Here is a 23,627-nt window from a genome sequence, read left to right on the forward strand (position 1 = left end):
CTTATTCTACGTAGCTTAGACTCATCCAACAAAGCCTAAATTGGCTAATTATCCATCTAAATGACATAATTAGCTTAGTTAGCTCCTAAATGGTCTAGTTAATAAAAAATGACCTATACTTAGCTAATTATCCTCGAAATGACATAATTAGCTCCAAAAAGGCATTCTTAGCCAATTTAGCCCGAAGAAGGGGACGAGAGGAGAAGAAAGAGGAAAAATGAAAGGAAGGAAGAAGAAGAAGAAAAGGAGAAGAAGAAGAAGGAGAGGGAGGAGGATAAGAAGAAGGAGGAGAAGGAGGAGAAGAAGGAGAAGGAGCAGAGCTCCTTCTCCTTCTTCTTCCTCCTTCTTCCTCCTTCTCCTTCTCCTTCTTCTTTTCTTCTTCTTCTCCTCTTCCGTCTCCTTCTCCTCCTCCTCCTCCTTCTTTTACTTCTTCTTCTCTTTCTCTTATTCTACGTAGCTTAATTAGACTCATCCAACAAAGCCTAAATTGGCTAATTATCCATCTAAATGACATAATTAGCTTAGTTAGCTCCTAAATGTTCTATTTAATAAAAAATGACCTATACTTAGCTAATTATCCTCGAAATGACATAATTAGCTCCGAAAAGGCATTCTTAGCCAATTTAGCCCAAAGAAGGGGACGGGAGGAGAAGAAAGAGGAAAAATGAAAGGAAGGAAGAAGAAGAAGAGGAGAAGAAGAAGAAGGAGAGGGAGGAGGATAAGAAGAAGGATGATAAGGAGGAGAAGAAGGAGAAGGAGCTCCTCCTTCTCCTTCTTCTTCCTCCTTCTTCCTTCTTCTCCTTCTCCTTCGTCTTTTCTTCGTCTTCTCCTCTTCCGTCTCCTTCTCCCCCTCCTCCTTATTTTACTTCTTCTTCTCTTTCTCTTATTCTACGTAGCTTAGACTCATCCAACAAAGCCTAAATTGGCTAATTATCCATCTAAATGACATAATTAGCTTAGTTAGCTCCTAAATGGTCTATTTAATAAAAAATGACCTATACTTAGCTAATTATCCTCGAAATGACATAAGGCTTACGTAGCTGCAACATGACCTATTCGCCCTAACTTAGGTATTAAATGGCCTATAATTAGCCTAGCTAGATCAAAAATGGCTTAATAAGCATAGTTTGTTCCGGAATGACCTATTTTACCCAGGTTAGCTCTGAAATGACCTATAGTTAGCTAGGGTTCCACCTAAATGACATAATTAGCTTAGTTAGCTCCTAAATGGTCTATACTTAGCTAATTGCTCTGCGAAATAACCTATATATACACTAGTTCATCTAGTATTATTCTTCTAACTTTCTTATTTGTCATTTTGCAGATTACCTTCACTTCACGGGAAGCTTGGAAAATATTGATGGAATGCTTGAAGATGATTTCTTGTACCATGGGTTGTATTGAAACTATTGTAGTATATGAATATATGAAACTTTGTATGCACGTGGATGAAACTGGTGTAATATATGAAACTTTGTATGCACGTGGATGCAACTTGAAAGCTGGATATAAGAGGTTATTTTCATATGGTTATGAGTACGGAAAGAAATTTATTTATGTCAAATATATATATATATATATCCTGATTATTGTTAAGAATGCTGGATATAACAAAAAATAAATAAAGAAGGGGCTAGTTCCCCTCTTTGCTGTCTGCCCCACATGGAAAGGGGGGGAGGCAGACGGCAAAGGGGGGAATCTGCCCCCTCTCTCCCCTCTTTGCCGTCTGCCCCCACATGGCAAAGGGGGGGAGGCAGACGGCAAAGGGGCAATCTTCCCCCTCTCTCTCCCCTCTTTGCCGTCTGCCCCCTCATGGCAAAGGGGTGGAGGCAGACGGCAAAGGGGGGAATCTGCCCCCTCTCTCTCCCCTCTTTGCCGTCTGCCCCCACACGGCAAAGGAGGCGAGGCAGACGTCAAAGGGAGGAGGCCTGCCGTTAACACTTAATGGGGACGTTGCACTCTTTGCCGTCCCAGTTAATTTGCCGTCTGCCCACTCATGGCAAAGATTCTTTGCCGTCCGCTTTGGGAAAGCTGACGGCCAAGAACCTCTTCACCGGATTTTTTTTACCGTCTACTTTGCCGTCTGCTGACCGACGGCAAAGCCTTTGCCGTCCGTGGTTGCACCCTTTGCCGTCCGCTTTGGCAGACGGCAAATTTATGAATTTCAGTAGTGTCTCTTGCTTGAGGAACCACCATGATAGTTTCTCCTGAACATCTTCCTTTTCTGAATTTTTCAGTGACTGATACCAAACGTATCTATAATTTTTGATGGTTTCACGCTGTTATCTTGTCATCTTTGGATGTTTTATGTACCTTTTATATCTTTTTTGGGACTAACTTATTAATTCAGTGCCAAGTGCCAGTTCCTGTTTTTTATGTGTTTTTGGCTCTTCTCAGATATGATTTTGGAACGGAGTCCAAACGGAATAAAATCCCCGAAATGATTTTTTCCCGAACGAAAGAAGATCACAGGGCCTATGGGCCAAGCCAGGAGGGCTAAAGGGAGCCCACAAGCCCCCACTCCGCCACCAGGGGGGCAGCGGTGGGCAGGCTTGTGGCCTCCCTGGCGTCCCCCTGACCTAGATCTTGCACCTATATATTCCCTAAAAATCAGAAAAAAAATCAAGGGAGACACAAAAATACTTTTCCGCCGCCGCAAGCTTCCGTTTCCGCGAGATCTCATCTGGAGACCCTTCTCGGCGCCCTGCCGGAGGGGACTTTGGAGTTGGAGGGCTTCATCATCATCATCATCGCCCCTCCAATGACTCGTGAGTAGTTCACTTCAGACCTACGGGTCCGTAGTTAGGAGCTAGATGGCTTCTTCTCTCTCTTGGATATTCAATACAAAGTTCTCCATGATCTTCATGGAGATCTATCCGATGTAATCTTCTTTGGCGGTGTGTTTGTCGAGATCCGATGAATTGTGGATTTGTGATCAGATTATCTATGATATATATTTGAGTCTTTGCTGATTTCTTATATGCATGATTTGATATCCTTGTAAGTCTCTCCGAGTCTTGGGTTTTGTTTGGCCAACTAGATCTATGATTCTTGCAATGGGAGAAGTGCTTGGTTTTGGGTTCTTACCGTGTGGTGACCTTTCGCAGTGACAGTAGGGGCAGCAAGGCAGAAATTGTGTAGTTGCCATCAAGGGTAACAAGGCGGGCTCTGTCGTAGATATGAGATTGTCCATCTACATCATGTCATCTTGCTTAAGGCGTTACTCTGTTCTTTTGGACTTAATACACTAGATGCATGTTGGACAGCGGTCGACGTGTGGAGTAATAGTAGTAGATGCAAAAAGTATCGGTCTACTTGTTTTGGACGTGATGCCTATAGATATAATCATTGCCATAGATATCGTCATGACTTTGCACGGTTCTATCAATTGCTCAACAGTAATTTGTTCACCCACCGTCTACTTGCTTTCATAAGAGAAGCCACTAGTAAACACTACGGCCCCCGGGTCTATTCACATCTATCGTTTCCACTTTCATTTTTTACTTTGCTTTGTAACTTTGCTGCTTTCAGTTCTCACTTGGCGAACAATCTATAAGGGATTGACAACCCCTTCATAGCGTTGGGAGCAAGCTTTTTGTGTTTGTGCAGGCTCTTGAGATACTCCTTCACTGGATTGATACCTTGGTTCTCAAACTGAGGGAAATACTTACCACCACTGTGCTACATCACCCTTTCTGCTTTGAGGGAACACCAACGCAAGGCTCCAAGGCCACGGGGGAAATCAATTGCATATTTTCCTAGGAAGTCCCTTAAGGCGTAGCCGTAGCAGAAGGATTCCTGGTGCCGTTGCTGAGGAGTATCAAGCAACACTCCTATTTCTTGCGCCATTGGAAGGTCTTTTGTTGCAGTAGCAGTGACCCAAAGGAAAAGTGAACAAGGCTCAACTAAACTAGTAGAAACTACTCCCACAAGTGCCTAGAGGCCATATTACGCATCAAAACTACTTGGGACCACATAGAATTAGCATGCAAAGCTCAAGAACATGGTGAGCAAGGCAGCAAAAATACGCGGAGTATAAGGCACTAGAGCAAAAACTAATTGGATCAATGGAGGAGTCACTTACCAAGGAGTAATTTCCCCAAAACAGTTCGGAGAACGGTGATTTGAGCAAAGAGATCGAAAATCCCAGCAAGAGGAGCAAGAACATGGGTTTGAGTTGCGAAACATATTTTTCTGGAGGTAGGAGAACCAGATGAGAGCAAGAATGAGTGGAGGGGTGCCTGTGGGCCCCACAAGCCTGGGTGGCGCGGCCAGGCGGGTGCCCGCGCCCCTAGGGCTTGTGGCCCACTGGTGTGGCCCCCAGACAAGCTCTTCGTCTCAGCATTTTTCAAAAATTCCTGAAAAAATCATACTTGATTTTCAGGACGTTCGGAGAACTTTTATTTTCGGGGTACTTTTCTACTGGACGCTAAAACGGAAAACGGGGAAAATTAAACTAAATCTATCATTTTTCTTCTAAGCAACCGAAGGTGAAAGCTTGGAATAGAGGTTTGTGATCCCTCGATTCATCCATCTCATGATCATCGAAAGAAATCCGTTAGTGAGGTTGATCAAGCCTCTTTGACAAACCTTTTAGAATCACAAAAGAGAACAGAGAATTTCCGAATACTCAGTAGGTCACCTCAATGGGGATGTGTATCTCCCCAACAAGCAAATCATACTTCATCTTGACACGAGGTATAGGGCATTCAAAGCTCCCAATAAGAATCGATGAAGTTTTTTCGATAGCATTGATGCAATGTACTTGATATTGTTTCTTCGGAAAGTGCACCGTATGCTCATTACCGTTGACATGGAAAGTGACATTGCCTTTGTTGTAATCTATAACAGCCCCTGTAGTGTTTAAAAAGGGTCTTCTGAGGATTACCGCCATGGCATCGTCCTCAGGAATATCCAAGATAACAAAGTCTGTTAAGATGGTGACGTTAGCAACCACAACAGGCACATCCTCCCAAATGCCGATAGGGAAAGCAGTTGATTTGTCGGCCATTTGCAGAGAGATTTCAGTGGGTGTCAACTTATCCAGTTCAAGTCTACGATAAAGAGAGAGAGGCATAACACTCACACCGGCTCCAAGATCGCATAAAGCAGTTCCAACATAGTTACCTTTAATGGAGCAAGGTATAGTGGGCACACCGGGATCACCTAGTTTCTTAGGAGTTCCACCCTTGAAGGTGTAGTTAGCAAGGATGGTGGAAATCCCAACCTCCGGTATCCTCCTCTTATTAGTCACAATATCTTTCATGTACTTAGCATATAGAGACATTTTGAGCATATCTGTCAAACGCATTTGCAAAAAGACAGGTGTGATCATTTCAACAAATTGCTCAAAATCCTCGTCATCCTTTTTCTTGGATGGTTTGGGAGGAAAGGGCATAGGTTTCTGAACCCATGGTTCCCTTTCTTTACCATGCTTCCTAGCAGTGAAGTCATTCTTATCATATCTTCTATTCTTAGGCTGTGGGTTATCAAGATCTACAGGTTCAATCTCCACATCCTTACCATTGCTAGGTTGAGCATCAACATGAACATCACTATTGATATTATCATTAGGCTCATGTTCATCACCAGATTGCGTTTCAGCATCAGAGACAGGGGCACGTTTGGAATCTCAGGGGTAACAACATGTGGGTTGCTAGTGTTCCTATCATCTTTCTTCTTCTTTCTAGGATGACTAGGTGCATCAGTGCTAACTCCTTGAGTAACGACCCTCAGGATACAAAGGTTCCTGGGTCATTCTACCGCCTCTAGTAACGACTCTGACAGAATTGTCATTCAACTCGTTGAGCAAGTCATTATGAGCTTTAAGTACTTGTTCTACTTGAGTAGTAACCATAGAGGCATGTTTACTCAGAAGCATAAGATCATTGACATTTTTGTCCACACAAGCACTTAAATGACTAAGCATACGAGCATTCTGTTCCAATTGTCTGCTAACATAATCATTGAAACTCTATTGTTTGGCAACGAAGTTATCAAATTTATGCAGGCATAGGCTAGCAGGTTTATCAAAAGGATATCACTCTCATCACACCGACACAGAGAATTTACTTCTACTACCTGTATCGTGTTATCCAGACCATGGATCTCTTCGATAGGTTGTAGATTTTGACATCTTCAGATTTAATGCCTTTCTCTCGCATAGATTTCTTGGCTTCTTGCATATCCTCAGGACTGAGGGATAGAATACCTCTTTTCTTCAGAGTTGGCTTAGGAGGTGGTTCGGGAATAGTCCAAGCATTCTCATTGCACAAGATGTTATTCAATAGAATCTCAGCTTATTCTACAGTTTGTTCCCTAAAAACACAACCGACACAACTATCTAGGTGGTCTTTGGAAGCATCAGTAAGTCCATTATAGAAGATATCAAGTATTTCATTCTTCTCAAGAGGGTGATGAGGCAAAGCATTCAGTAGCTGGATGAGCCCCCCAAGCTTGTGGGAGACTCTCGTCCTCAGCTTGAGCAAAGTTGTATATTTCCTGCAAGGCAGCTTGCTTCTTATGGGCAGGGAAATATTTTTCAGAGAAGTAGTAGACCATATCCTGGGGGCTACGCACAAAACCGGGAGCAAGAGAAGTGAACCAGGTATTAGCATCATCCTTTAGCAAGAAAGGAAACAGCTTGAGGATATAGTAGTGGCAGATCTTTTCCTCACTAGTGAATAGGGTGGCTATATCGTGCAGTTTGGTAAGATGGGCTACAACCATTTCAGACTCATAACCGTGAAAAGGATCAGATTCGACCAGAGTGATTAACTCAGGGTCGAGAGAGAATTCATAATCCTTATCGGTCACAAAGATAGGCGAAGTAGCAAACTTCGGGTCGTATTTTATCCTAGCGTTTAGAGATTTTCTTTCCACTTGAGCAGTAGTTTCTCAACATCATAACTATCCTTACACGCAAGAAAATCGTCAGCTATCTCTCCTTCCATAACATAGTGCTCACGCATAACAGGCAATTCAAGCATAGTAGCAGGTTCTACTTCAATAGTATCAGCAGTTTCAGAAGTATCATCACGTCTAGCAGCAACTCTAGCAATTTGTGCATCAAGGGCACCTAGTGGCAAAGCAGTATCACGCATACCATCATCATGCATAGTATCAAGAATAGCATCATCAGGCATAGTATCAAGCATAGCATCATCAGGCATAGTATCAAGCATAGCATCATCATAAGCATCATAGGCAGCAGAAGTAGCATCATCAAGCACATGCGACATATCAAGATTTCTAACAGGAGGTGATGTCGCAAACTTACTCATAACTGAAGGTGAATCAAGTGCAGAGCTAGATGACAGTTCCTTACCTCTCCTCGTAGTGGAAGGCAAGATTTTAGTTCTTGGATCTTTCGGATTCCTCATAGTGACTAGTAGACGTCAATCCCAAGTGACTGAGAGAATATAGCTGTGCTTCCCTGGCAATGGTGCCAGAAAAAGGTCTTGATAACCCACAAGTGTAAGGGGTCGCAACAGTTTTCGAGGGTAGAGTATTCGTCCCAAATTTATTGATTCAGCTCAAGGGGAAGCGAAAGAATATTCTCATGTATTAGCAGCTGAGTTTGTCAGATTCAACCACACCTGAAAGATTAGTGTCTGCAAGCAAAGTATCAGTAGCAAAGTAGTATGATAGCAACGGCGTCAGAAACAGATCTGTTGACGACAGAGTATTCCTAACTGTTGTATCAATGGCGCCAGTAAGTTGCACGTGGACGGGGAACTATTCTTTCCCGGCAACGGCACCAGAAAAAGGTCTTGCAACAAGTAACAACAAAGTGATAGCAGTAGTGACAGCAGTAGCAGCAGCAGTAGTAACATCAGTAGGAACAGCAGTAGCGACAGTAGTAGCAAAGTGGCCCAATCCCTTTTGTAGCAAGGGACAAGCCTGGACAAAGTAACATAGCAAGGACCAGTAGTAAAAGACTCGTAGGCAGAGGATCAGTGATTTATGAGTGTGCCGGATGTGATTCATCGTGTAACAACTATAACACGGAAAGATATGTAACTAGCTCCACTTCGTCAATCTAATGTAGGCATGTATTCCGTATGTAGTCATACGTGCTTAGGGAAAAGAACTTGCATGACATCTATTGTCCATCCCTCCCGTGGCAACGGGGTCCTAATGGAAACTACGGGATATTAAGGTTCTCCTTTTAATAAAGAACCGGACCAACAAATTAACACGTGGTGAATACATGAACTCCTCATACTATGGTCATCTCCGGGAGTGGTTCCGGCTATTGTCACTCCGTGGTTGCCGGGTCATAACACATAGTAGGTGACTACAACTTGCAAGATAGGATCTAAAACACACATATATTGGCGACAACATAATAGGTTCAGATCTGAAATCATGGCACTCGGGCCCTAGTGATAAGCATTAAGCATATCCAAGTAGTAGCAACATCAATCTAGAACATAGTGGATACTAGGGATCAATCCCCGTCAAAACTAACTCGATTACATGATAGATCTCATCCAACTCATCATCGTCCAGCAAGCCTACGATGAGATTACTCACGAACGGTGAAGAGCATCATGGAATTGTCGATGGAGGAAGGTTGATGAAGACGATGGCGATGATTTCCCCTCTCCGGAGCCCCAAACGGACTCCAGATCTGCCCTCCAGATGAAGAACAAGAGGTGGCGGCGCCTCCGTATCGTAAAACGCGATGAATCCTTCTGTCTGATTTTTTCTGGGCGAGACAAAAGATATAGAGCTGAGTTTGGGGGCGGTGGTGCCACATGGGCACCACAAGCCCTCACAGCGCGGCCTAGGAGGGTGGCCGCAGCCCATGGGCTTGTGGCCCACTGGCACGCCCCCTCCAGTGGATATTTGCGCACGTATTTTTCTTTTATTCCAAAAAAATTCTCCGTAATTTTTCAGGACATTCCGAGAACTTTTATTTCTGCACAAAAACAACACCATGGCAATTCTGCTGAAAACAGCGTCAGTCCGGGTTAGTCCCATTCAAATCATGCAAATTAGAGTCCAAAACAAGGGCAAAAGAGTTTGGAAAAGTAGATACGATGGAGACGTATCAGTGGTCACCGGCAAACCCCGACTGAACCACCATGACCCGGAGCTTCCCAAGTCCTCCCTTTCTCTCCTCCATGTGCCATGTAGCCTCTTGTCGCCGCTCGCTCGTACAAATTAGTAAGGTTGGTGAATAAACAAACCCTCTCAGTCGTACCAAATTCCACATGATTTTGACCATCTCTATGATAGCAATCTCCAGAACAATGCAGCGTGCAAGTGACTTATTGGAGATCATACATACTGATGTGTGCGGTCCAATGAGTGGACGCGCGTGGCGGATATCGTTATTTTCTCACCTTCACTGACAATTTGGGTAGGTATGGATATATCTACTTGATGAAGCACAAGTCTGAAATGTTTGAGAAGTTCAAGCAATTTCAGAGTGAAGTCGAAAATCATCGTAACAAGAAGATCAAGTTCCTGCGTTCTGATCGAGGGGGCGAATATCTGAGTTTTGAGTTTCGTGCTCACTTAAGACAATGTGGAATTGTTTCATAGTTAACACCGCCTGGAACACCACAGCGTAATGGTGTGTCCGAACGTCGTAATCGTACTTTGTTAGATATGGTGCAATCTATGATGTCTCTTAAAGATTTGCCGTTATCGTTTTGGGGTTATGCATTAGAGACAACTGTATTCACTTTAAATAGGGCACCATCAAAATCCATTGAGATGACACCATATGAGCTATGGTATGGCAAGAGGCCAAAGTTGTTGTTTCTTAAAGTTTGGGGATGTGATGCTTATGTCAAAAAGCTTCAGCCTGAAAAGCTGGAACCCAAAGCGGAAAAGTGCGTATTCATAGGTTACCCAAAGGAGACAGTTGGGTATACCTTCTATCTCAAATTCAAGGGCAAAGTGTTTGTTGCTAAAAACGGAGCTTTTCTTGAGAAGGAGTGTCTCTCGAAAGAATAGAGTGGGAGGAAGATAGAACTTGATGAGGTTGTAGAACCTCTACTCCCTCTAGATGGTGGCGCAGGACAGGGGGAAACCTCTGTCAAAGCGACGCCGGTTGAGGAAGAAGCTAATGATGATGATCATGATGCTTCGGGTCAAGTTCCTATCGGACCTCGCAGGTCGACAAGATCACGTACTGCTCCTGAGTGGTAGAGTAGTCCTGTCTTATGTATCATGTTGTTGGACAACAATGAACCTGTGAATTATGAAGAAGCAATGGTGGGCGTGGATTCCAACAAATGGCTGGAGGCCATGAAGTCTGAGATAGGATCTATGTATGAAAACAAAGTGTGGACTATGGAAGTATTACCTGAAGGTCGCAAGGCTATTCAGAACAAATGAATCTTTAAGAAGAAGACGGACACGGACGGTAATGTGACCGATTATAAAAGGTCGACTTGTGGCAAAGGGTTTTTCACAAGTTCAAGGAGTTGACTACGATGAGATGTTCTCACCGGTAGCGATGCTTAAGTCCGTCCGAATCATGTTAGCAATAGATTTATTTTTCGATTATGAAATCTGGCAGATGGATGTCAAAACGGTGTTCCTTAACGGTTTTCTGAAGCAAGAGTTGTATATGATGAAACCCGAAGGTTTTGTTGATCCAAAAAATGGTAACAAAGTATGCAAGCTCCAGCGTTCCATTTATGGACTAGTGCAATCATCTCGGAGCTGGAATAAGCGCTTTGATGAAGTGATCAAAGCATTTGGGTTTATACAAGTTGTTGGAGAATCTTGTATTTACAAGAAAGTGAGTGGGACCTCTATGGAATTTCAAATATTTTATGTGGATGACATATTGGTGATTGGAAACAATGTGGAGTTTTTAGAGAGTGTAAAAGATTACTTGAATAAATGTTTTTCAATGAAGGACCTAGGAAAAGTTGCTTACATGTTAGGCATGAAGATCTATAGAGATAGATCGAGACGCCTAATAGGACTTTCACAAAGCACATACCTTGATAAAATTTTGAAGAAGTCCAAAATGGAACAATCCAAGAAAGGGTTCTTGCCAGTGTTATAAGGTATAAAGTTGAGTAAGACTCAGTGTCCATTAACTACCGAAGATAAAGAAAAGATGAGTACCGTCCCCTATGCTTCAGCCATAGGGTCTATCATGTATGCATGTGCACTAGACCAGACGTCAGCCTGGCCATAAGTATGGAAGGCAGGTTTCAAAGTAATCCAAGAGTGGATCACTAGACGGCGGTCAATAATATTCTGAAGTACCTGAAAAGGACTAAGGAAATGTTTCTCGTTTATGGAGGTGAGGAAGAGCTCGTCATAAAGGTTTACGTCGATACAAGCTTTGACACTGATCCAGATGACTCCAAGTCTCAAACCGAATACATATTTATTCTTAATGGGGGTGCGGTAAGCTGGTGCAGTTCCAAGCAAAGCGTCATAGCAGATTCTACATGTGAGGCGGAGTACATGGCTGCCTCGGAGGCAGCTAAGGAGGGTGTTTGGATGAAGCAGTTCATGACAGATCTTGGAGTTGTGCCGAGCGCACTAAATTTAACAACTTTGTTCTGTGACAACACTAGTGTCATTGCTTTATCAAAGGAACCAAGGTATCACAAGAAGACCAGACACATCAAACGATGCTTCAACCTCATCCGTGACTACGTCGAAGGAGAGGACGCAAATATTTGCAAAGTGCACATGGATCTAAATGTAGCAGATCCGCTGACTAAACCTCTTCCACGAGCGAAGCATGATCAACACCAGAACTGTATGGGTGTTAGATTCATTCCAATGTAAATCGCATAGCAATGTGAGACTAGATTATTGACTCTAGTGCAAGTGGGAGACTGTTGGAAATATGCCCTAGAGGCAATGATAAGGTTTGGACCAATTTTTTCTTCCTTTCGGTTCTCGCATGTTTGGTGATGGCCTATCACACATAGTCTCCTGGTCAACTCTAGCCTTTGTATTATCTTTGCCCTTATCAGTGCCGAAAAATGTGCCAAGAAGGGCCTTGATGATATTCTTTTTAGTATGCATCATGTCAATGTTGTGTGGAAGTAAGAGGTCTTCGAAGTAGGGGAGATCCGAGATGCATGGCTTGTGGGTCCAGGCGTGTTCCTCATTATAACCCAAGAAATACCCTGGACGGTTTGGATCAGGCTCCATAGGTTTTAACTGTTCATTAATTTGTGCCCCCGTCAACGCAGGTGGTGCTGAGTGTTTGACAACTTTACCTTTCATGAAATTCTTCTTGTCTTTTCTGAATGGATGGTCCATAGGTAAGAACTGTCTATGCAAGTCAAAGCAGGAATACTTCCCACCCGCCGGCAACCAATGAAACTTAAGGGCTGCCTTGCATTGTGGGCATGGGAACCTTCCATGCACACACCAGGCAATGAAAAGCGCAAATGCTGGCAGATCATGCAACGAGTATTGGTACCAAACATACATTTGAAAGTTCTCTTTCTTAGCTGCGTCGTATGTGTTGACCCCATTCACCCAAACTTCTTTCAAGTCATCCATCAGCGGTTGCATGTACACACTCATATTCTTCCCCGGGTATTTTGGCCCTGGAACTATCAACGTCAGAAATATGTGCTTTCTTTGCATAATGGATGATGGTGGAAGATTGAGGGGAATGACAAATACAGGCCAGCAACTATATTGGGTAGCCGTCATACCAAAAGGATTGAACCCATCGAGGCTGATGGCAATTCGACAATTCCTTGGTTCTTTAGCCTTTTCCTTATGTATACTATCGAATGCCTTCCATGTGTCACCATGTGAAGGGTGTACCAACATCGGAACTCCGTGTTCATCTAATTCTTCCCTAATTCCATGTTTGTGCCATGTCATCTGTTTTGCTGTTTCTTTGAGCATGTAAAGTCGTTGAAGTCTTGGTAGGATCGGCAGATACCGTAGGACACTCACGGGGATTTTGCTCTGCTTCTTCTCACCTTCACTGTTTTCTACCTCAACATATCTGGAGGACTTGCAAAATGGACAATATGTTTCGTCCACATACTCTTTCCTAAATAAGGCACATCCCTTCTCACAAGCATGTATCTGCTCATACGGCATCTTGAGTGCACTAAGGATTTTGTCTGACTCATATAGGTTTGAAGGCATAATATGACCTTCTGGTAGAAAGCGCCCAAATAGGGTCATCACTGAGTCAAACAGATCTCTTCCAATGTTGAACTGGGCTTTCAGAGCCATTACTTGTGCGACGGCATCTAGCTGAGAAATCTTAGTGTGCTCGTGAAGAGGACGTTTTGAAGACTCCAACATGGCATACAAGGCTTTCACGGATTCCTCCATCTCTTCGTCCTTGTTCCGAGCATCATCAAAGTCATTCACCATGTCTTCAATCCCTGTACCATGATCATCGGTGCGCCGACGCAAAACCTCATCTCTGTTACGTTGGGCCGACTCACCATGAAATGTCCACAAGCTATAGCCGGGAGTAAAACCATGCATCTGCAGGTGTTTACCCATTACATCCTTTGTCTGTCGCGAATAATTCTTGCACTTAGTGCAGGGGCACCATGTATTTGGCTGGCCTGTAGAAAACGCCATTTCCACGAATTCATAGGTTTTGCTCAACCATTCATCGGTCATATCTCTCTGACTATGGTGACCGGTGTACATCCATTCACGATCAGTCATTCTGGCAAGCTAGCTACATAGTATCCACATATAAAACAATATAAACTATCAATTCATCAAGTATGTTAAATTAATTATGGCCATTTTTAATCATGGTTAATACATTGGGATGCATGGCATGCACACCTACCAGCTACTACGTAAAGATGGGTCCTAATCCCACCCGAGTATGTGTAGATTGGTTCATTTCCCCATGCTCTCCTCCCGACCCAACGCAAAATTTTGGCAGCACCTCCCCGCTGTTCTCCTGATACACGTCTCGGCAACTAACCGAGAGGATGTGTACCCGGAGAACAACAAGGAGGAGGTGTCGAAACTCTGCATGGGATCCGGAGCAAAGCGTGGGAAACGACCCAATCTACACATACCCGGGCTGTCCATGGATAACATTGGACAATTCGAAAGAATCACCGTTATAAATATGCAAATGCATGCATATTTATGACAGGAACCCTTTCGAACGGGAGACGCATATTGGTTACGCAACACCTTTGCATTTTAATACTAAAAATACCTAGCTAGATAGTGTCATCAGCACGAAGGCCGGAACAGAGCAAAATAAAGGGGGTGGAGGAGGAGTTAGCAAATGTGCTCACTTTCGAATGGAGGGGAATTTCGCTATCTGGATATTGCAAGGTCATGATACGGAGAAATCCGTTGAATTGAACATTGGTCATCCGGTAGAAAGACTTGGCGTGAAGTAACTTCACGGTGAAGGAAAATTTGGACAATTTGCCACCATCGCTAGCTGGGCCCTTCGCCTCCTCTAACAGCTCGGCAAAGATTGTCTTATGTCGATCACCTTGCGGTTCTAGATTGTAGAATCCTTTAACAACTCAGGAATTCTGTCATCTTCATTTCCACCCTCCTCAAAACCAGCACCCGCTCACGGATCATCTTGTACAAAATCATTGCCTTCATCAACATGGTGTCGGTCTGCATCAGGTTCAGGTTCAGGTTCAGCATGTAAAGGTTCTCCATGATAGACCCACCGATCATATGTGCTTGCCATCCCATAAAATAACAGATGAGCCTCTACAGTTCCTAGAGGTTGTTGTGCACAGTTGAGACAGCTCCGACATGGGCAAAGAACATGAGCATCCTCGGCAGCACTTCTGCGAACAAATTGCATAAATTCTTCGACTCCTTTTGTATGTTCAGCGGAAAGCCTTCTAACTCCTTTAATCCAGCTCCTGTCCATCTACCAAAGACCAAGAAATGTTGCAACTTAGCATCAATCAAAGCTCAGAGACCAACATTAGCTAGCAAAAAGCAAACCAAACCTAGATAAATCATCAGTGCATGCATTTCCCCTACACATCATATACCAATAATATTAAACATCCTGCATGCATGCATTTCCCCTACACAACCTAATAAAGTGATATATCGTATACTCCAGCATCCTACATGCATTTCCCCTACACAGCCTATACCAATAATATTAAATATTCATCCATAAAATGATTAGAAGCACATCCCCTATAATATACCAGCTCCCTCCAGCATGCATTTCCCTATACCAATAATATTTTTGCATCATCCTGCGAAAAAGATGGATTTCCCCTATAATATACTAGCTCCTTCGAGCCTATACCAATAATATTTCCCCTACACCAATAATACTGGCAGGAGAAGCTAAATCAGCGAAAATAATATGGACCGGAGGGACTATGAATTTACTGGCAATAGAACCAACTTAAACCTGAATGCAAAAAATAGAGCGAAGCCCAGCAAGAGCAGAAATGGGGCTAAATCTGCTAACATTTCACAATGCTTTCTTTCACTTCATTATATGATACAACATGAAAGCAGCCGCAACTAAAGTACAAGCAACTACAAAGTACGACTGATAGAAGCTTCCTGGAGCTGGAATATCCATCTACAAATACGTGGAGGCTCTGATCAAAATCCAAAGAGGCCCTATTCGTACAATACAGGAAGAGAGACATGCTGCAGGGGAATAATCATCTTGTGTAAGAAGCCTCGAAGATTTGTTGCTCCTGGAGCTAGAAGCCTCGAAGGAGCTGGAAAAAGCAGGGGAAGCTCTTGGAGCTGGAAGCCTCGAAGGAGCTCGAATATTCGTACACTACGTGGAGGCTCCTGGAGCTGGAAGAAGCCTCGAAGAAGCAGGGGAAGAAGCCGCCGCACGAGCTCCCTCCGCAGCTCCCTCCACCACACCCTCCGCCCCACACCAGCTCCCTCCGCAGCTGCCTGCCCCCACACCAGCTCCCTTCGCCGTTGCCCGCCCCCGCACCAGCCCCCTCCGTTGGTCACGGCCGCACTAGCCACCACCGCCGGTCACCTCCGCATCAGCCCCCGCCGCCGGTCACCATATCCGCCGTGCAGTGGGAAAGATCCAACTGAAAACTGCAGTGGGTTAGATTAGGGAAGGGAAGGAAAGAGCAGTTGTATCTATATAAATTTACTATGTATACAGTTAGTTCTATCAACTAACACAAGAAGAGTCGCTAGCGCAGTAGTTCGGACCTATTAGCGCTAGCTCTGGACAGAGAGATCGTGAGTTCGAGTCCTATGTGCGCTCGAATTTTTGCGATTTGTGCAGTGGTGCACACGATGTGGACAGACCACAAGCAAGCCCATTAGCAAGCCCAATATAAAAGTAAGATGAAAAAAATAGCCAACAGAAAAGTAAGATGAAAAAAATAGCCAATACAAACGTAAGATGAAAAAAATAGCCAACAGAAAAGTAAGATGAAAAAAAAATCAATACATTTTACGATGTTTTTATAATCATCGTAAAAATTATGTTACATCGTGTTACAATGTTTTTATAATCGCCGTAAAAATTATGACGATCTCATCTTATGCGGTTACGACGTTTTTGACTCACATCATCGTAATTTATATGTACATTTGATCCCCTCAAACGGCTTACGACAATCTCGGATGAAATCGTGATAGATTTATGACGAATTCATCAACAACATTTTAAAAAACGTCAAGTATGAGCATATTTCTTGTAGTGAGAGAGGAGTGTCTCGCGCTAGAATTGCTAGCATACATTTTTCCTGTGCTTCGGTACTTCTCATTATTTGTGGGAAAAATGTTTGATTGGCCGTGGGGAGGCTGGATCACTTAGTTCTCCAGACCTTACGGTTTTGCGCGAAGGCCTTTATAACGATAAGACTTATAGCCTAGGTGCTATAGTAGCCTACCGGTTGAACGCCAACTGTTCCAAGGGTGTCTTCTATGGAGGTATCTATGCTATCCATCTTGCCAAACACTTTGAGATACCGTTAGACTCGGAGAGGAAGGAGAGATGCTTCTTCGTGAGAAATATTTGGATTATGACAGCATGGTTCGCCATGATTTTCTGGATAGAGATGCTAGTAGACGGATGATTTATAACCTAGTATTTAGTTAGGGTACTCGAGAGACTATTACTTTGCCTGCTCCTTCTTTGTTCGATCTTCATGCAAGCAGGTACACTATTATGCCCTCGGACATCTACGCATATTGGGGCTTGGCCCAACCACAGGTGCTCGTGCCCGAGCCGCCAGTCGAGTACCAGATGCCAGTTTATCAGTGGGAGCCAAAGGAGCTCACACAGCAGTGGCATCCACAGTCTGCTCCGGAGTATCCTGGAGCTGGTTATTTCCCACCTTGGGAGTAGGCCAAGCTAGGCCAAAATCCTAAGCTTGGGGGAATACGTGTTCTCACCGACCTTACATTCATGCTTATGCTTTCACTTTGTTAGTCGGTGTTTACACTTTGCCACTGTATTATCCATGCTAGTTTATTTTCGTTTTCCTGTTTCCTTTTTTGTGTGTCCTTTTGAGAAAACCCAAAATGATTTTCCTTTCTTCTTTTGCTTGTTGGGAGTTTTCCCGTGTAAATAGTTTTCTTTTTCTTTGGGTCAAGGTAGAAGATATTGGTTACAATGTTTAGTGGCTCTTGCATGCATACCTGTTTAGCTTTCAAAGAGCTATATTACTTTGTCTTCTCCTTTGTGTTTGCCTGCAGATTCAGCTTAGTCCAATGCACGAGCATTCTTATTATTGTTCACATCGTTCGATCGTGCAAACGAAAGGCAATAATAATGATATATGATGAAGTGACTGAGACTGGAAAAGCTGGTATGAACTCGATCTATTTTGTTTTTGTAAATACGACTAGCTTGTCATGCCTGATTCAGCCTTTTTGTGAGAGAACCATGTTTGCAATGACAACTTAGAGATCATAGTTTCTGATGCCATGCTTAACTAGCTGAGAGCTTATAATGGTTTGTTTCGAATGCCAACATAGATTTTGAGATGACTATGATGTAGTATGATAGGATGGTATTCTCCTTTTAATGATTCAAGTGGCTTGACTTGGCGCATTTTCATGCATGTAGTTGAAACAAAGTCAAAATAGGCTCTATGATATTCCTGTTCATGGTGATTTATATCGTGCTCATGCTTGCATTCAATGTTAGTCAAACTCATTGCATCTTGATGACTATTGTCTCTCTCTAGTTGGTCGCTTCCCAGTCTTTTGCTAGCCTTCACTTGTACTAAGCGGAATACTGCTTGCGCATCCACTTCCATAAACCCAAAAGTTTTTCCATGAGAGTCCACCATACCGACCTATTTGCGGTATCTACCTGCCGTTCCAAGTAAATTTGCACGTGCCATTCTCTAAACCTTCAAGAAATAATCTGTTTTGCATGCCCGAACCGCTCATGTGGTGACAGGAGGCTATTGGTATCTTCCATGTTAGGCGTGTTATCCTCGACATGTGTTTATTCACTGTCATTTACGAGAAAGGGTCCGGTAATTGGAATGCCTAGTTCCATGCTTAAATCGAAAACATAATTGTAAAACAAGACTCCCCCCGGATTGATGTTAGTATGGACGGTACCCGAGGATTCGGCTCGTCATGGAGTGTGATTGATTGGTGGTGGGGGAGTTAAAACTTTACTTTTCTATTTGGGAACCGAATATAGCATGAGTAGCATGGAAGATATTGAGAACTCTTGGTCATTGCCTTGACAATGAAAGCATGCCACCCAAAATTATTATCTCTGTTTTCAAAGCTTGAGCTCTGGCACCTCTACAAATCAATGCTTCCCTCTGCGAAGGGCCTGCCTATTTATTTTCCTGTTGAGTCATTCTCTTCTTATATAAGCACCAATTAGAGAGCACCTCTGTCATTTTTATGCTTTGTTTTGATTGATATTGAGTATGACTATGACTGGATCTTCGTTGCTATGAGTTACAATGTTTAGTCGGCCCTTGATCTTTGAAAGTGCTCTGCATTTATGTTTTGCTTTCTCAGAAAGAGCTAGCGAGATACCACCTATCCATATTGCTTCATGCTTGTTTTGATTGAATTGTTGGTATTTGGAACTCATTATTATTTCCTCGTTAGTTGATTATGCCATTGATATTAGTTTACCGTGAGACCTTTGTGTCACTTGCTTATGTGGTTAACTTGTGATCTTGCTGAAATTCCGGTTATGAGTTAGACATAGTTGCAACAACAAGATCAAACAGAGTTTGTCAAAGTTTTTCTTTCTCTTTCAGTTTGTCAACTGCGTTGCTTAAGGACAAGCAAGGTTTTAAGCTTGGGGGAGTTGATACGTCTCCATCATATCTACTTTTCCAAACTCTTTTGCCCTTGTTTTGGACCCTAATTTGCATGATTTGAATGGAACTAACGTGGACTAACGTTGTTTTTAGCAGAATTGCCTTGGTGTTGTTTTTGTGCAGAAATAGAAGTTCTCGGAACATCCTGAAAATTTACGGAGAATATTTCTGGAAAATATGAAAAATACGTGCGCAAAGATCCACCGGAGGGGATGGGCCAGTGGGCCACAAGCCCTGTAGCCCCACCCCCTGGTGGCGCCTAGCAAGCTTGTGGGGCCCACATGGCCCTACCGCCCCCAAACTCAGCTCTATTAATTCACTTTCGTCCCAGAAAAATCAAGAGAGAAGATTTCGTCGCGTTTGCGATACTGAGGCGCCGCCACATCCTGTTCTTTATGTGGAGGGCAAATATCGAGTCCGTTTTGGGCTCGAGAGAGGGGAAATCGTCGCCATCGTCATCAACCTTCTTCCCTCTCCAATTCCATGAATATCTTCATCGTTCATGAGTAATCTATTCGTTGGCTCGCTGGGCGGTGATGAGTAGGATGAGATCTATCATGTAATCGAGTTAGTTTTGATGGGGATTGATCCCTAGTATCCACTATGTTCTGAGATTGATGTTGATACTACTTTGCCATGCTTAATGCTTGTCACTAGGGCCCAAGTGCCATGATTTCAGATCTGAAATTATTATGTTGTCACCAATATACGTGTGTTTTAGATCTGATCTTGCAAGTTGTAGTTACCTACTATGTGTTATGACCCGGCAACCCCGGAGTAACAATAACCGGAACCACTCCCGGTGATGACCATAGTTTGAGGAGTTCATGTGTTCACCAAGTGCTAATGCGTTGGTCCGGTTCTTTATTAAAAGGAGAACCTTAATATCCCGTAGTTTCCTTTTGGACCCCACTGCCATGGGAGGGATGGACAGTAGATGTCATGAAAGTTCTTTTCCCTAAGCACGAATGATGACACACGGAATGCATGCCTACATCACATTGACGAACAGGAGCTAGCCATATATCTCTCCGTTTTATAATTGTTGCATGATATATATCATCCAAAAAAATCACCGACACAGTGCCTACGAGTTTGTCCCACTGCTGTTGTTACTTGTTTTGCTCTGCTACTGTTACTACTGTTGCTGCTGCTGTTACTTGCTCTGCTGTTACTTTGTTGTTGATACTTTGCTTGCAGATACTAATCTTTCAGGTGTGGTTGAATCTGACACATTCAGCTACTAATACTTGAGAGTATCCTCTCACTTCCTACTCCTCTCACTTCCTACTGGCGAATCAACAAATTTGGGTTGAATATACTATCCTCGAAAACTGCATCGATCCAACGCGTTGGTGGGTCATTGCAAGACAATTTATAATTGTTGAGCAATGGAGAATAGCATTTGTCTAGCCATTGCCAGAGATCTGCTAAACAGGTCCTAATGGAAACTAAAGGATATTAAGGTCTCCTTTTAATACAGAACCGGAACAAAGCATTAGCACATAGTGAATACATGAACTCCTCATACTATGGTCATCTCCGGGAGTGGTTCCGGCTATTGTCATTCCGAGGTTGCTGAGTCATACCACATATTAGGTGACTACAACTTGCAATATAGGATCAAGAACACACATATATTGATGAAAACATAATAGGTTCAGATCTGAAATCATGGCACTCGGGCCCTAGTGACAAGCATTAAGCATAGCAAAGTAGTAGCAACATCAATCATAGAACATAGTGCATACTAGGTATCAAACCCCATCAAAACTAACCCGGTTACATGATAGATCTCATTCAACCCATCACCGTCCAGCAAGCCTACGATGAGATTACTCACGAACGGTGAAGAGCATCATGGAATTGGTGATGAAGGATGGTTGGTGATGACGACGGCGTCGATTTCCCCTCTCAGGAAACCAGAACGGACTCCAGATCTTCTCTCTTAATTTTTTCTGGGCGAGAGAGAATATATAGAGCTAGAGTTGGAGGTTGCGGAGCCACGAGGGCCTCACAAGCCTGCCAGGAGCGGCCAGGGGGGGCGCCTCCTGGGCTTGTGGGCTCCGGGCTCCGCGTCTCCAGGTAATTCTTACGCCAGTATTTTTTATATATTCCACAAAACGTCCTGGTAAACTTCAAGGTCATTCCAAGAACTTTTATTTCTGCCCAAAAACAATTCTGCTGAAAACAGCGTCAGTCCGGGTTAGTTCCATTCAAATCATGCAAATTAGAGTCCAAAACAAGGGCAGAAGAGTTTGGAAAAGTAGATACGATGGAGACGTATCAACTCCCCCAATCTTAAAGCCTTTCTTATCCTCAAGCAATTCAGTTAACAAACTGAAAGAGACAAAAGAAAAACTTTTACGAACACTGTTTGACCTTGCTGTTGTAATTATGTCTGACTCATATTCACATTTTCAACAAGATCATAAGCTAACCACATAAGCAATGACATTTAGGTCTCATGGTGTACTCATATCAATGGCATAATCAACTAGCGAGCAATAATAATAAGTTTCAAACGTCAACACTTCGATCAAAACAATCATAACACAATATGAACATATGGTATCTCGCTAGCCCTTTCTGAGACTGCAAAACATAAATGCAGAGCACCTTCAAAGACCAAGGGCTGACTGAACATTGTAATTCATGGAAAAGAAGATCCAGTCACACTCATACTCAATATCAGTTAATAGCAAAGCTTAAAAATGACGGAGGTGCTCTCTAACTGACGCTTTTTAATAAGAAGAGGGTGACTCAACAAAAACGTAAATAGATAGGCCCTTCGCAGAGGGAAGCATTGATTTGCAGAGGTGCCATAGCTCAAGCTTTTAAAACAGAGATAAATAATTTTGGGTGGCATGCTTTCATTGTCAACGCGATGACCAAGAGTTTTCACCATCTTCCATGCTACACACATTATAGGCGGTTCCCAAACAGAAAAGTAAAGTTTTGACCCCCCCCCCACCACCACCGATCAGTCACACTCCACGACTAGCCGAATCCTCGGGTGCCGTCCGTACCAACAACAATCCAGGGGGAGTTTTGTTTGCAATTATATTCTCGATTCGAGCATGGAACTGGGCAATCCGATTATCGGCCCCTTTCTCGTGAGTGATAGTGAATAAACACGTATCGAGGATAACATGCCTAGCATGGTAGATACTGACCGCCCCTTGTCACCACATGAGCGGTTCGGGCATACAAAACAGATTATTATTTGAAGGATTAGAGAGTGGCACATGCAAATTTACTTGGAAAGGCAAGTAGATACCGCATATAGGTAGGTATGGTGGACTCATATGGAACAACTTTGGGTTTATGGAAGTGGATGCACAAGCAGTATTCCCACTTACTACAAGTGAAGGCTAGCAAAAGACTGGGAAGCGACCAACTAGAGAGCGACACCAGTCATCAATAAGCATTGAAATTAGCCAACGTTGAGTGCAAGCATGAGTAGGATATAAATCACCATAAACATGAATATCATAGAGGCTATGTTGATTTTGTTTCAACTACATGCGTGAACATGTGCTAAGTCAATCCTTTTGAATTATTCAAAGGAGGATACCATCCTATCATACTACATCATAATCATCTTGAAATTCATGTTGGCATCCAAGACAAACCATTATAAGCTCCTAGCTAATTAAGCATGGCATCAGAAACTATGATCTCTAAGTTGTCATTGCAAACATGTTTCTCTCGTAACAATGCTGAATTAGGAACGAAGAGCTAGTCATATTTACAAAAACAAAATAGGTCGAGTTCATACCAGCTTTTCCAGGTTCAGTCACTTCATCATATATCGTCATTATTGCCTTTCACTTGCATGACTGAATGATGTGAATAATAAGAGTGTTCGTGTACTGCACTAAGATGGAATCTGTAAGCAAACTCACAGGAGAAGACAAAGTAATATGGCTCTTTGAAGGATAAACAAATATGCATGTGAGAGCCACTAAACATTTTAATCATGGTCTTCTACCTTGACCCAAAGAAAAAGAAAACTATTTACACAGGAAAGCTCCCAACAAGCAAAAGAAGAACGGGAAATCTTTTTGGGTTTTCTCTCTAATTACCATTAAGCAAGCTGGAAAGTAAACTTACAACTATTTTGTTGTTTTTCTCAATTTAAACAAACACACGAGAATAAAGCGAGAAAAAGAAATAAACTAGCATGGATGCTACAGTGGAAAAGTGTGAACACCGACTATCAAAGTGAAAGTGTGAGCATGAATATAAAGTCGGTGAGGAACACGTACTCCCCCAAGCTTAGGCTTTTGGCCTAAGTTGGTCTACTCCCAAGGCTGGTCCGGGCGATATCCAAAATCATAATGGGGGTTGTACGGGGACGCGGTAGCTACCGCCTGA

Source organism: Hordeum vulgare, chromosome 7H, assembly GCF_904849725.1.
Source record: "Hordeum vulgare subsp. vulgare chromosome 7H, MorexV3_pseudomolecules_assembly, whole genome shotgun sequence".
Classification (NCBI taxonomy): Eukaryota; Viridiplantae; Streptophyta; class Magnoliopsida; order Poales; family Poaceae; genus Hordeum; species Hordeum vulgare.